This window comes from Aquarana catesbeiana, linkage group LG10 (assembly GCF_042186555.1).
Source record: "Aquarana catesbeiana isolate 2022-GZ linkage group LG10, ASM4218655v1, whole genome shotgun sequence".
NCBI lineage: Eukaryota > Metazoa > Chordata > Amphibia > Anura > Ranidae > Aquarana > Aquarana catesbeiana.
Genome location: NC_133333.1, coordinates 213,599,062 through 213,613,048, shown reverse-complemented (window position 1 = coordinate 213,613,048; position 13,987 = coordinate 213,599,062). Strand labels below are relative to the sequence as shown.

Below are 13,987 nucleotides of genomic sequence, written 5' to 3'. Positions count from 1 at the left end.
ACTTTTTGTCTTAATTTTTTTGAAAATGAAGATATTAAATAAAATTTTTTTTTTTTTTTTAATCACCGTAGCAGTACAGCGTCACTATATGACTGGTGTCGTGGTGATCAGGGACACTGACTGGTGACCGTATATTTTAAAAAAGTAATTTTTTTTTTTTTCAGTATTTCTGTTCTTTTTTTTTTTTTTTTTTACATACTGTGACAAGAGCAGAGGAGTGTCACCATAGTGACACTGTACTGCTCTGGGGAGCTGATCAGAATTTTTTTTTACAGTGATGATCACTGTTAAAAACAGTAATTTTTATGAATGTCATCCATTCATGTGCCATTGTGTACAATTGTGATATACCATGTAATAGCTTTGGTCAATCACAGCTAAGTCCGCTGTGATTGGCCCTGTATCATGTGATCAGTGTGACCCATTACAGAAGTCACAATAGTACACACTGAATTAATTAAAGCCAGTGTGTACAACTGACAAGTGAATGCTGTGATTGGTCACAGTGATCACATGGTATCAGGGCCAGCCCGGTACAACAATCTGTCTGGTTTACAGATCCCACCACTGCGCACCCCCATGGGCGCACGAGCAGCAAGAGTGAAAGAATGTCATATGGCGTCCACCCAGGATAGGGAAGCTCCCAACCGGCTGTAATATTATAACTGGGAGGTTGTTAAATAAGCTAAATTTTGCGTGCTTCAAGACAATAGTTGTGAAAAGTTTTACAGTTGGTTTTCTTTAAAAAGCATGCTTTAGAGAAGGACCAATAGTCTCTGTATGGAAGCGATGGTCTCTCTGCAGAGGTCCAATAGGCCTCCTGCAGAGTCAAAGCTAGAGATCCTCAGTCTGCAGGAAGTTTGAGCTATGCTGATTCCAGAGCTATACATCTGATTCAGCAGATGGCTTTTCTGACCTTTGCAGAGATACCAATGCTTCCATGAAGAAAGCAAGGGTTCTCCTTTGCAGCATGCTGGCACAGGACAGGAATTTTTAAAGAAAATGAACTGTAAGACATTGCACACCTTTTTGTTTTCATGCACTTGTAATGTATTTACCTAATTTAAACTGAAAGTTCAGTGGAGCTTAAAGTGTAACTAAAGTCAAAACTTTTTTTTTCATTTTGGATAGAGTGAGGAAGGGTTATAACCACGTAAAAAAAATTTTTTTCCCCATCTATGTCCCATTGGGGAGATTGCCCACTTCACTTCACTTCCTGTCCCACAGCCATAGTTACACGTTAACACTCTTTTTTATTGGTTCCATTGCATTAAAAATTGTGTCTAACATTTTTCCAGCTTACCACAACACATGTGTATATAAGAGTTGAAGGCTCAGGTTTATTGTTCACCATATTGACCTCTGTTGGGGGCCCATTACAAATGAATGCACTGCCCCCAAAATGCATATGCAACATATATATATATATTACCAATTCTCATTAATGTCCATGATAATAAGCATTCACTACTAGCATTAAATCATGCATATGTAGGTGCGGAGCCAGACTAAATTTTACTGCAAGTGGAAAATATGAATTTGCAAATTATGAAACTTGCTTGAAGCAAGTGTTTAGATCAGAAAATGACAACCCACTGCCAAACAGCCACTGAAAGGTCTTCTGCATTTATGAAACAGATTTGCTGTTGATAGGTCAAACAAAGTTTCCGTATATATTTAGGTAAATTTCCTAGAATACAACTTGTCAGCAAATGGACGGCCCATACAGTGCCTTGAAAAAGTATTCATACCCCTTGACATTTTCCACATTTTGTCATGTTACAACCAAAACCGTAAATATATTTTATTGGGATTTTATGTGATAGACCAACACAAAGTGACACATAATTGTGAAGTCAAAGGAAAATTATAAATGGTTTTCTAATTTTTTTTACAAATAAATATGTGAAAAGTGTGGGGTGCATTTGTATTCAGCCTCCCTGAGTCATTACTTTGTAGAACCACCTTTTGCACATCTAGAGGGAGACATTTTTGCCTGTTCTTCTTTGCAAAATAGCTCAAGCTCTGTCAGATTGGATGGAGAGCATCTGTGCACAGCAATTTTCAAGTTTTGCCATAGGTTCTCAATTGGATTTACATAGTTGCTAACATTCTAAAAAATGTATAGGGACACTTTTTTGTCTGTAGGCGGAGTCTTATTTTAATTAGGGGCGGGCATTAATTTGGAAAAATTGGAAACCCATGTATCATTTTCCTTCCACTTCATAATTGTGCCACTTTGTGTTGGTCTATCACATAAAATCCCAATAAAATACATTTACGTTTTTAGTTGTAACATGACAAAATGTGGAAAATTTTTCAAGGGGTATGAATACTTTTTCAAGGCACTGTATTTGAAGGTAAAGCAGTCCTACAACATGGGGGGGAAGAGAGGGCAGTGATGGAAAAAATGAGTTTGCCTTTTTTAACTTTTCTCTTTGTCAGAAACCATGAAATCAGACCGAGACAGAAGTACAGTTAAATCACACTTGTTTAATAATAAAAGAGAATAGAACAAAAGTAGTCAAAACATAGCCAGAGTTCAGGAACCAGAACGGATAGTCAGACAAGCCAAACGTCAGGGAGCAGGAGATGAGCGTAGTAAAACAGCAAGCAGGATCTGGAGCCAGAAGGGATATCAGCCAAGCAAGTCTTTAAACAGGAATGCAGGAGAGCGTCTCTGTGATGTTGACTACGGCGAAGGCAGAGATCCTCTGGGCTGGACGGCTTAAGTAGGCAGGACTGATAAGCAGGATATCATCAACAGCTGAGTAACTGTGGAGAGAGATGGGAGCTGGCAATTAGCTGACAGCTGAGCGGCCAGCTCAGAGAAGGAAGGGCTGAGCTCAGCCCTGACACACTTGAAGTAAATCTACACCTCAAAGTCTCTAACTCTGTTAGGTGAGAACTCAAGTTTTTGGATTTCTAATCTCTTTCAGTCCCAGTGGCTGTGGCCACCAAGACAGAGAGTGAATCTCCATAACGGGAACACAAAGTTTTATGCCTTTTAGATACATTTTACCTTTACCATATAGATGGGCATACAAGCTACAATTTGCCTTCCTAGAAAATCCTGTATTTCCTGCAAGATCTATTACCAGGTTCCACCTTGTACAGAATTCCTTCTTCTTAATGTGCTCTTGCGTTGTGGTTTTGTCTGGGCAGGAAATAAATCCTGTATTAAAGACACACGGTGGTGAAATGAGATTCTGTGTCAAATTGACATAAAAATGCAAAACACCCAACTTTAAAGAAGGCCCGTAGCATTTTTCATACATTAGGCGAGAAATGTTTTCAGTCCCATTAAGCTAAGCTGCCTTGTGGCTGTTTCCAAGCTCAATCTGTCCCCGCCAACGGCGAAAGACTCCCCGCGTTGAAAGATAGTGCGCCGGGCACAGTTAATCAGCCAGATTGCGGCGGGAAAGTGATGGGCCTCCCAAGACCTTCAGAAAGCACATTTTTTACATTGCAATAATACTCCAGAAAAAAAGGTTATATACTTTTTTTTTTCTTTATGGCACGTTTGATGCCGGATTGAAGGAAGGGGGAGATGGATAGTCTCCCTCTCCTCCACTACCAAACTCATCATTATACATGTAAATTATAATTTCATGTATATACGATCGCTGGAAAGCTTCCTACCACTGTACAGGGAAAAATATCATTACCTTGCTTTTATTACTCTGCTTATTTCCCCAGTAAATCAGGAAAGGCCTCACTTAGACAAACCTTCATCCCGAACGTGTCAGCGGCCGTAAATACTCCCTCCACATGTGATACATGGGACTGGCAGCCCAGCGCTTTGATGCACCGCCTCTCATAGACGGCCGATAAAATATTGCGATGCCGCGTATATCTCTATCACTTTCAACCATGCAAGAACTGACTTGTTGCTCAGTTTTGCTATAAACAAAGGAGACGGTGAAATGCCATAAATCAACATTCACAACGTAGGATGTCAAGGGATTTAGCTGATGAGTGTAGAGCCCAAATAGAGGTTCTGTGCAGTCTAGGCAGACAAAGTGTACCATCAGGGCCTATTTAATAAAGAGGCAAAAACAAAGTCATATATCTTAAAAAAAAAAAAGTTGCATTCGTACATTGCTTGGTTTGCTGCATCTTAGTGATAAAAATGTTAGCACAACTATTAACACATAGGTCAGTTATTCTTGGATCTTGGCATAATGCTACAGGTGAAATCGGTGTTTTTGTTAATTAACGTATTTATTGGAATATAACACGCACCTTTTCCCCCTTAAAATCAGGGGAAAATTGTATGTGCGTGTTATACACCAATATAGGGCTGCCTCGGAGGGGAAGGAGGGAATGAACGGCGCCGAAATAGACAGAGCCGCGATCTCCTGTGTACTCGGCTCGGCTCAGTCACGCCCAGTTACGCCTCCTAGCATTGACATCCCACCATTGGACTGGTGTTATGTCCATCGTAGGAGCTAGGGCCAAGGGGCGGGACTGGGTGTGACTGCAAGCCGAGCACACAGGAGATCCGGCTGTCTATTTCGGCAATAACAAGGAAGCAGATGGGCACTGATTAGGCTGCAATGATAGGCAAGGCTGCAGATGGGCACTGATCAGACTGCAATGACGACCAAGGCTGCAGATGGGCACTGATCATGGTGCAATGATGGCCAAGGCTGCAGATGGGCACTGATCATGCTGCAATGATGGGCAAGGCTGCAGATGGGCACTGATCATGCTGCAATGATGGGCATTGCTGCAGATGGGCACTGATCAGACTGCAATGATGACCAAGGCTGCAGATGGGCACTGATCATGCTGCAGTGATGGACAAGGCTGCAGATGGGCACTGATCATGCTGCAATGATGGGCAAGGCTGCAGATGGGCACTGATCAGACTGCAATGATGACCAAGGCTGCAGATGGGCACTGATCATGCTGCAGTGATGGACAAGGCTGCAGATGGGCACTGATCATGCTGCAATGATGGGCAAGGCTGCAGATGGGGACTGATCATGCTGCAATGATGGGCAAGGCTGCATATGGGCACTGATCATGGTGCAATCATGGCCAAGGCTGCAGATGGGCACTGATCATGCTGCAATGATGGGCAAGGCTGCAGATGGGCACTGATCAGACTGCAATGATGGGCAAGGCTGCAGATGGACACTGATCATGCTGCAATGATGGGCAAGGCTGTAGATGAGGACTGATCATGCTGCAATGATGGGCAAGGCTGCAGATGGGCACTGATCATGGCGCAATGATGGGCAAGGCTGCAGATGGGCACTGATCAGGCTGCAATGATGGGCAATGGCAAGGCTGCAGATGGGCACTGATCAGGCTTCATTAATGGCCAATGGCGAGGCTGCAGATGGGCACAGATAAGGCTGCATTGATGGGCACTGACCCTTATTTTGCTTCAAAATTCTGTCTTTAAAATGTAAGTTTTTTTCTTCCTGAAACTTCCCTCTTAAAATTAAGGTGCGTGTTATACACCGATAAATACGGTAATTGCTTCCGCTCCAGAAGGCTCCTTCATGACCAGGCCATTTTTTGCGATACGGCACTACGTTATTTTAATTGACAATTGCGCGGTCGTGCAACGTTGTACCCAAACAAAATTTATGTCCTTTTTCGCCCACAAACAGTGCTTTCTTTTGGTGGTATTTGATCACCACTGCAGTTTTTATTTTTTGCGCTATAAAAAAAAAAAAATACCGACAATTTTGAAAAAAAACCCCACTATTTTTTACTTTCTGCTATAAAACATATGCAATGAAAAAATTTAAAAAATCGTATTTCTTCATCCATTTAGGCCAATATGTATTCTGCTACATATTTTGCTTCTGCTTCCAATAAGCCTATATTGATTGGTTTGCGCAAAAATTATAGCGTCTACAAACTATGGGATATATTTATGGATTTTTTTTTTTTTAACGAGTAATGGCGGCATTTAGCGACTTATGGACTGCGATGTTGCAGTGGATAAATTGGACACTAACTCACACATTTTTTGGAACCAGTGACAGTAATACAGTGATCAGTGCTAAAAAAATGCACTGTCACTGTACTAATGACATGGGGTTAACATCAGGGGCAAGCAAAGGGTTAAATGTGTTCCAAGGCAGTGCTTTCTAACTGTGTGGTGTGTGCTTGTACTGTGGGAATACAGAGATCCCTATTCCTGCTTAGCAAAAACACGAGATCACTGCCTTCCCTTGTCACAGGACGGTGATCTGCCTTGTTTACATAAGCAGATCGCCGTTCTACCTGTGCCTTGAACGATCGGCGAGACCCGGCGGACATCGCGTCTGCTGGACCCGCTGATTGGCTCCCACTGTGTCCAATTGGAGCGGGTTGCCGGCAGCACGCTTGCACGCCCCAGACCCAGAAGTGCAGAATTACATATCTGTATGTAAATGTATGTGGGGCGGTCGGCAAGAGGTTAAAGTATATTTAAAGTCTATTTTTTTTCTTTTTTTGGATAGTTTAACCCCCTTCAATACCGAGCACTTCCTGCCCAGGCCAATTTTCAGCTTTCAGCGCTGTCACACTTTAAATGACAATTGCGCGGTCATGCAACACTGTATCCATATGAAATTTTTATCATTTTTTTTTCACATAAAGCTTTTTTTGGTGGTATTTCATCACCACTGGCTTTTTTATTTTTTGCTAAATAGATGAAAAAAGAACGAGAATTTCAGGGCCGACCGATGGGGGGGGGGGGGGGGGTGGGAATTGGTGGCGAAAGGATGTCTTTTTTGCCACTTCCCCCCTCCCCCCCCCAGAAATATACAGCACCAACCACCACTGCATGTGACAAACAACAGGTCAGATTTCCCCTTTCCCCACTAATATGTGACAATGAACTCTCATCCTCATTCGGGACATAGATTTTCAAGCTGGTGGGTCCACAATTTAATTGCCAGCAGACCTAGAGTGATTGACATTGCGATCAGTGAGGAGAATATTGACAGAAATAACCTGAAGGTTGGCCGAAGGAATGTCAAAAATGCTTATGATCATGCAGCTGCCATTCCCTCAGAAACAATTTTCTAAAAGTGTTAATATTTTGAGTATACTACATATCACAATCTAATAACCTATATTTTACAGTGCAGCATAAAATGACAAGACCGCTCATGACCTACCCTTGACATGTGCAATAAGTGGTCTACCTCTCTTCCCCGCTGCATTTCGAAAGATCAGGATGTTTAGTCTTAAAGTGCTAGTAAACCTTCATTCCTAAGTTTTCCCCTTGTTATCTAGTTTTCTATTACTTACATTATTGTAAAAAATAATTAAAAAAATTGTAAAAAAAAAAATTATAAGTCTACTGCCCTACCGACACCTGCCCCAACCCCCCCCCCCCTATATTTTTTTAAAAACTATTGACACTAAGCTACTGACATCATTCTGCACATACTACCCACCGCTATATACTCGGCACCCCTCTCCTGCACATACTATCCACCTCCATACCCTGTGATCTCATCTCCCTGCACATACTACCCGCCGCTATATACTCGCACCCCTCTCCTGCACATACTACCCAACTCCATACCCTGTGATCTCCTCTCCCTGCACATACTACCCGCCGCTATATACTCGCACCCCTCTCCTGTACATACTACCCAACTCCATACCCTGTGCTCTCCTCTCCCTGCACATACTACCCACCGCTATATACTCGGCACCCCTCTCCTGCACATACTACCCAACTCCATACTCTGTGCTCTCCTCTCCCTGCACATACTACCCGCCGCTATATACTCGCACCCCTCTCCTGCACATACTACCCAACTCCATACTCTGTGCTCCCCTCTCCCTGCACATACTACCCGCCGCTATATACTCGCACCCCTCTCCTGCACATACTACCCGCCGCTATATACTTGGTACCCCTCTCCTGCACATACTACCCAACTCCATACCCTGTGCTCTCCTCTCCCTGCACATACTACCCGCCGCTATATACTCGCACCCCTCTCCTGCACATACTACCCGCCGCTATATACTCGGTACCCCTCTCCTGCACATACTACCCAACTCCATACCCTGTGCTCTCCTCTCCCTGCACATACTACCCACCGCTATATACTCGGCACCCCTCTCCTGCACATACTACCCAACTCCATACTCTGTGCTCCCCTCTCCTGCACATACTACCCGCCGCTATATACTCGGTACCCCTCTCCTGCACATACTACCCAACTCCATACCCTGTGCTCTCCTCTCCCTGCACATACTACCCGCCGCTATATACTCGCACCCCTCTCCTGCACATACTACCCGCCGCTATATACTCGGTACCCCTCTCCTGCACATACTACCCACCTCCATACCCTGTGATCTCATCTCCCTGCACATACTACCCGCCGCTATATACTCGCACCCCTCTCCTGCACATACTACCCACCTCCATACCCTGTGATCTCCTCTCCCTGCACATACTACCCGCCGCTATATACTCGCACCCCTCTCCTGTACATACTACCCAACTCCATACCCTGTGCTCTCCTCTCCCTGCACATACTACCCACCGCTATATATTCGGCACCCCTCTCCTGCACATACTACCCAACTCCATACTCTGTGCTCTCCTCTCCCTGCACATACTACCCGCCGCTATATACTCGCACCCCTCTCCTGCACATACTACCCGCCGCTATATACTCGGTACCCCTCTCCTGCACATACTACCCAACTCCATACCCTGTGCTCTCCTCTCCCTGCACATACTACCCGCCGCTATATACTCGCACCCCTCTCCTGCACATACTACCCGCCGCTATATACTCGGTACCCCTCTCCTGCACATACTACCCAACTCTATACCCTGTGCTCTCCTCTCCCTGCACATATTACCCGCCACTATATACTCGGCACCCCTCTCCTGCACATACTACCCAACTCCATACCCTGTGCTCTCCCTGCACATTCTACCCACCGCCATACACTCCATACTCCTCTCCTGCACATACAACCTGCCGCTATATACTCAAAACCCCTCTCCTGCACATACTACCCGCCACCATACACTCCATACTCCTCTTCTGCACATTCTACCCACCGCCATACACTCCATACTCCTCTCCTGCACATACTACCCGCCGCCATACACTTCATACTCCTCTCCTGCACTTACTATCCACCTCCGTACACTCCGCACTGTACATTCCCTATTTAACATTACCACATTCTGCACATGTATGTCATCTCAGACTCTATTTACCACACGCCCTTTAAGCCTCACCCAATAAAATTGAAACCACGCGCCGCTATTTTGGTTTATCGATGACTAGGGCCCACTTTGAATCTTGCACACGGGCCCAATGATTTCATGATACACCCCTAGGCTGGTAGGTTATTTTGCTGCTGTCTAAATTGGCCCTAATGCATGTATTTATGAATGTGAGTTTAGGGACCTTAGATTGTAAGCTCCTGGAGGGAAGGGACTGATGTGAATGTATAGTATGGTTGTAAAGCAGTAAATTGACAGCACTATATAAGTACCTGAAAAAAGCAAATTAATAAATAGATAAATATTTTTTTTTATTCTAGAGTTTGGATACACTTTACTTACACATCTGGATCAAACCATTGCTACCGAACCTTACAGCAATGTATTTTTTCCCCAGTTCTGAAAGATTTAGATGCCAGTTTACATTTGTAACACCCTTCCTTTCTGGCTACTAGCTTAGCACTTAATAAAACCAAGCTCATCTTCTTTCATCCTTGACCTCTGTATAGACAGTATAGGCTCCCAAATGTTATCTTTGCCCTCCACCCACTTACGATCTTAAAAGTGCTGCTCCTTCCTTTATTAATATGGAGATAAATAGTTTATTAGTCTTGCCTGTTACCTGGAGGTGTTTGTTAGCTTCAGACGGGATATAGCGAGATAGTAAACTCCTGCATCCTCATATCTAAAGGCAATATTCATGGTGGATTAGTGATGGTTAGTGTGGTGTATGAAGTGTGCTGCACACCGTGAAATGAGATAGGAGAATGACTGGATGGAAGGTTTCCCCTGGGTTTGTCGTCTGCAAACTCCTATTTCTGATGTCTGCCTGCCTCAGATCATGGCCAGGTTTCAATTATTTGCCCACTTAGGCCATTTTTATGAAGCATTCCCCACGCATGCACAGCTCTGTACTCTGCATGTATAAATAAGAATAAATCTACACTTTTGGGTGCACTGTTATTGTTCTTTTTTCTGTTATAAATGAAAAAGAACGGTAATACAGTTAAAGAATTAGCAGGCATTATCTTTTGGCCTTCCTACATGCTTGTTCACAGCACGCCTCCAACTGTCTAGGATCCAGCTAACACAGTTTAGACTGAGTTTAGGAGAGTTTAGCATTTTTTCTGCCAGAAAGCTCCAATCAGAAAGGCAAACCAGAAGGGTTTTTTTTTTTTGCTGCCTCTAAACACTGAGCTCAAAATATGTGCATGGACACATAGGAGAACATTGAGCTGCTTCTACATACAAAACTCCTGTAGAAGCAGCGATTTTTAACTGCTAGTAGCAAATTTTAACTGCTTCCCGACCAACAGCCGCAGGTTGACTCCCCTGTGCGAGCCGTCGTAGCTATACGTCGGCTCACGGGGTCGGGAGAGCAGGCGCGAGCAAGCCGCCTGAGACGCGCGTGTGCCCGCTGCACAGCAGGGGTGCCGATGCTCGTGGCCAACTGTCGCGATGACCGCCGGCCACGAGCGATCGTGTGCAGGAGAAGAGCGAGAACAGGGACGAGTGTGTGTAAACACACACTTCCCTGTTCTGTTCTGACAGGAGTGATAGATCGTGTGTTCCTATTAGCTAGGAACCACGATCCGTCACTTCCTCTAGTTAGTCCCCTCCCCCTTCAGTTAGAATCACATCCCAGGGAACACAGTTAACCCCTTCACCGCCTCCTAGTGTTAACCCCTTCACTGCCAGTGACATTTTAACAGTAATGCATTTTTATAGCACCGATCGCTGTTTTAAGGCCAATGGTCCCAAAAATGTGTCAAAATTGTCCGATGTATCCGCCATAATGTCGCAGTCCCCATAAAAATCGCAAATCGCCGCCATTACTCATAAAAAAAAAAAATAATAATAAAAAAAGCCACTCACCAGATATCTGTGTTAAACAGGCATCAGCGTATGATCCGGGTCCGCCACTGATCGGCGTGCATTCCACGGACGGATCACAAGAGGGGAGTGTGACACACAAACACAGATGCACTTTATTTTTATATTTTGGAGCACTCAGCACTTTATTGTATTTTGTACCTTAATATAATACTATCACCGTTAACGTTGTGAGCACATTATGTAATTGTTGTTTAATATTCTGCAAGCGCTGTTAATTAATACATCATAATTACAATGTTACATAGTAGGTGAGGTTGAAAAAAGACACAAGTCCAACCTATGTGTGTGATTATATGTCAGTATTACATTGTATATCCCTGTAAGTTGCGGTTGTTCAGATGCTTATCTAATAGTTTTTTTAAACTATTGATGCCCCCCCCCCCGCTGAGACCACCGCCTGTGGAAGGGAATTCCACATCCTTGCCGCTCTTACAGTAAAGAACCCTCTATGTAGTTTAAGGTTAAACCTCTTTTCTTCTAATTTTAATGAGTGGCCAAGTGTCTTGTTAAACTCCTTTCCACGAAAAAGTTTTATCCCTATCGTGGGGTCACCAGTACGGTATTTATAAATTGAAATCGTATGCCCTCTCAAGCATCTCTTCTCCAGAGAGAATAAGTTATATATCATGTTCCAGGGCTCACAGTTTCCAGCGCTGTGTTCATTTGGTCTTGGCTGAACTGTAAAAAGCATCCCCTTTATTGGCTCTTGCTGGGTGAGCCGGTTTCTGAGCCACAGCCAGGGAATAATGTCTGATGACCAAGTTAGGGGTGAGGTCCACAGAATAAGAGAATGTGCTCAGCAGAGAATATGAGGAATTAGCGTCCTCTCTGGTTAATGCCAGACACAGCCATATAGAACGTATACCATGTTCCAACCGGTCACACAACTGAGTCATATACAGAGCACAAATTGTACTGTTCACTGTAGACCACATCAGATTGGTACTGACAGCAACCTGTTTATACTGGGGTCTTTGAGAAGGTTTATGTATATTTAAAGTGGTGTTCTGGCCGAAATTATACTTTTTAAATAAAAATAACCCTATAATACACAAGCTTAATGTATTCTAGTAAAGTTAGTCTGTAAACTAAGGTCTGTTTTGTTAGTTTATAGCAGGAGTTTGTTATTTTATAAACTTACAGCAGGCCGTGGCCATTTTAAGTGTGGGCATCTGAAGCCAGACTGTATTTCTTCCTGGATCTCATCCTTGCAGATCTCGCACATGCTCAGTGCAGCACAAGCAGTGTAATAGGTTTCAGGTCAGGTTTCCATAGCAACGGTAGTGTCAGAGGAAGTTGCCGCCCCTTCCCAGAAGGCATTGCAAACAGGAAATGATGCGATGGGCCACGGCCAGGGAGGAGGAAGTGAAAAATGAATACAGCAGATATACAGTAGGTGCTGAGAAAAAAAATGTAAAAATATCCAATTCGCTTACAGTGCTCAGTTTAGTGAGGGATGCTGAAGAGTTGTAAAAGTGGGTGGAACTCCACTTTAACTTTGTTTTTATAGTTTAAAAAGGGTGGTGAGGTGAACCCGGTTTGGTTTCGTATTGCTGCCTGTATTTCCGCTGGGAGATTTTTCCAGAAAGAATGATGGGAAATCCAACATTTTGGGATTCAGACCTGGATGCCACAGCATGAAACTACTAATATAGAAATGGGCACCATACCAAAAGGGATAAAAGAATCCAAGATACTTGTAGTGCTTCAAATGCTGGTAATATAAAACAGCCAACACATTTTGAAAACTTAAGACTGAAAACATCTAAATTCACATACATATGGGAATAATTCCACATATCACTATAAGACATTATAAACATGTTATTATTATCACTAATATGTGGCTTATGCTTTTATATATATATATATATATATATATATATATATATATATATATATATATATATATATGCAGATTTAGGTAGAATTTTCTAGTCTCCTTGTAAGCCTGGAAAGAGGGAGGGTCTTGTATCTGAAACACGTTGGTAGTTTTAAATGACCCATTTATGAACCTCTAAAAGTATCTTGGACTTTTTAATCCTTATTGGTCTGCTTCTTTTTTCTATATTGCTACAGTTTTAGTTACTTTTGGGTACCCATTGAGTTAGGCCTTGCTATATGTGAGCTGCCTTGTTTGAATGTTTCCTTTGCTTGACTGCACAAGCAATTTTTTTAGTCCCAGCACAATTTGTTTTTCTGTAGTGTACCAGAACAGCCCTTTTAATGGACCTGCACTTTTTTTCCCCCCAGAGAACCACAACGCGCACATATTTTCACTGTGGTGAGCAAAAATTCAGGTTGTTGCAATGCATTGGAGGTGCTTTAAGGTGCCATTCACAATGGATGGCATTACACTGCAACCTGTGCATTGCAGTGATGTGGCAAAGTTAGCCTTTTACCACAACATAAAGGTGGGAATACAAGAGTTGTCACTGGTACAGGAGGTAAGGGGAAACAATCTGATGTGGACACCTATCCTAGTGGCAGCTGTCCAAGGGGATTAAGGGATATCTAAACCCAAATCCAAAAGTGAATATATTGCAACTTATCAGTCCTTAGATGTGGTGATCCATTTGTTTAATTTTTTGGGGAGGGGTAAGTTAATTTTCTGAATTTACAGAAAGACCCCTGATGTCGCTTTTAAAATTCTACTGTCCTTGTGATTTCCAGTGCTCAAGCTAAAATTCTGAACCATGTTATCAGTCTTTTCAGCTATCTTCTGTAAACTACAAAACTGCTCCTCCCAATGAGAAGAGGAGAAGGTGATGTTTAGTCCTTTATAGGCACTGACCATGCTACTCCTTGGTAGATGCAATAGTACATTGAGTGAATGTTGTCACCCTGGGGCAGGAAGTGTGTCATCAA

At 43.2% G+C, this 13,987-nt stretch overlaps 1 protein-coding gene across 2 annotated transcripts in view; it reads left to right on the top strand.

Moving 5' to 3' along the window:
* Positions 1 to 13,987, top strand: part of KIRREL3 (kirre like nephrin family adhesion molecule 3) — a 1,308,166-nt gene that overhangs the window by 815,993 nt on the left and 478,186 nt on the right. The window lies entirely within an intron of this gene.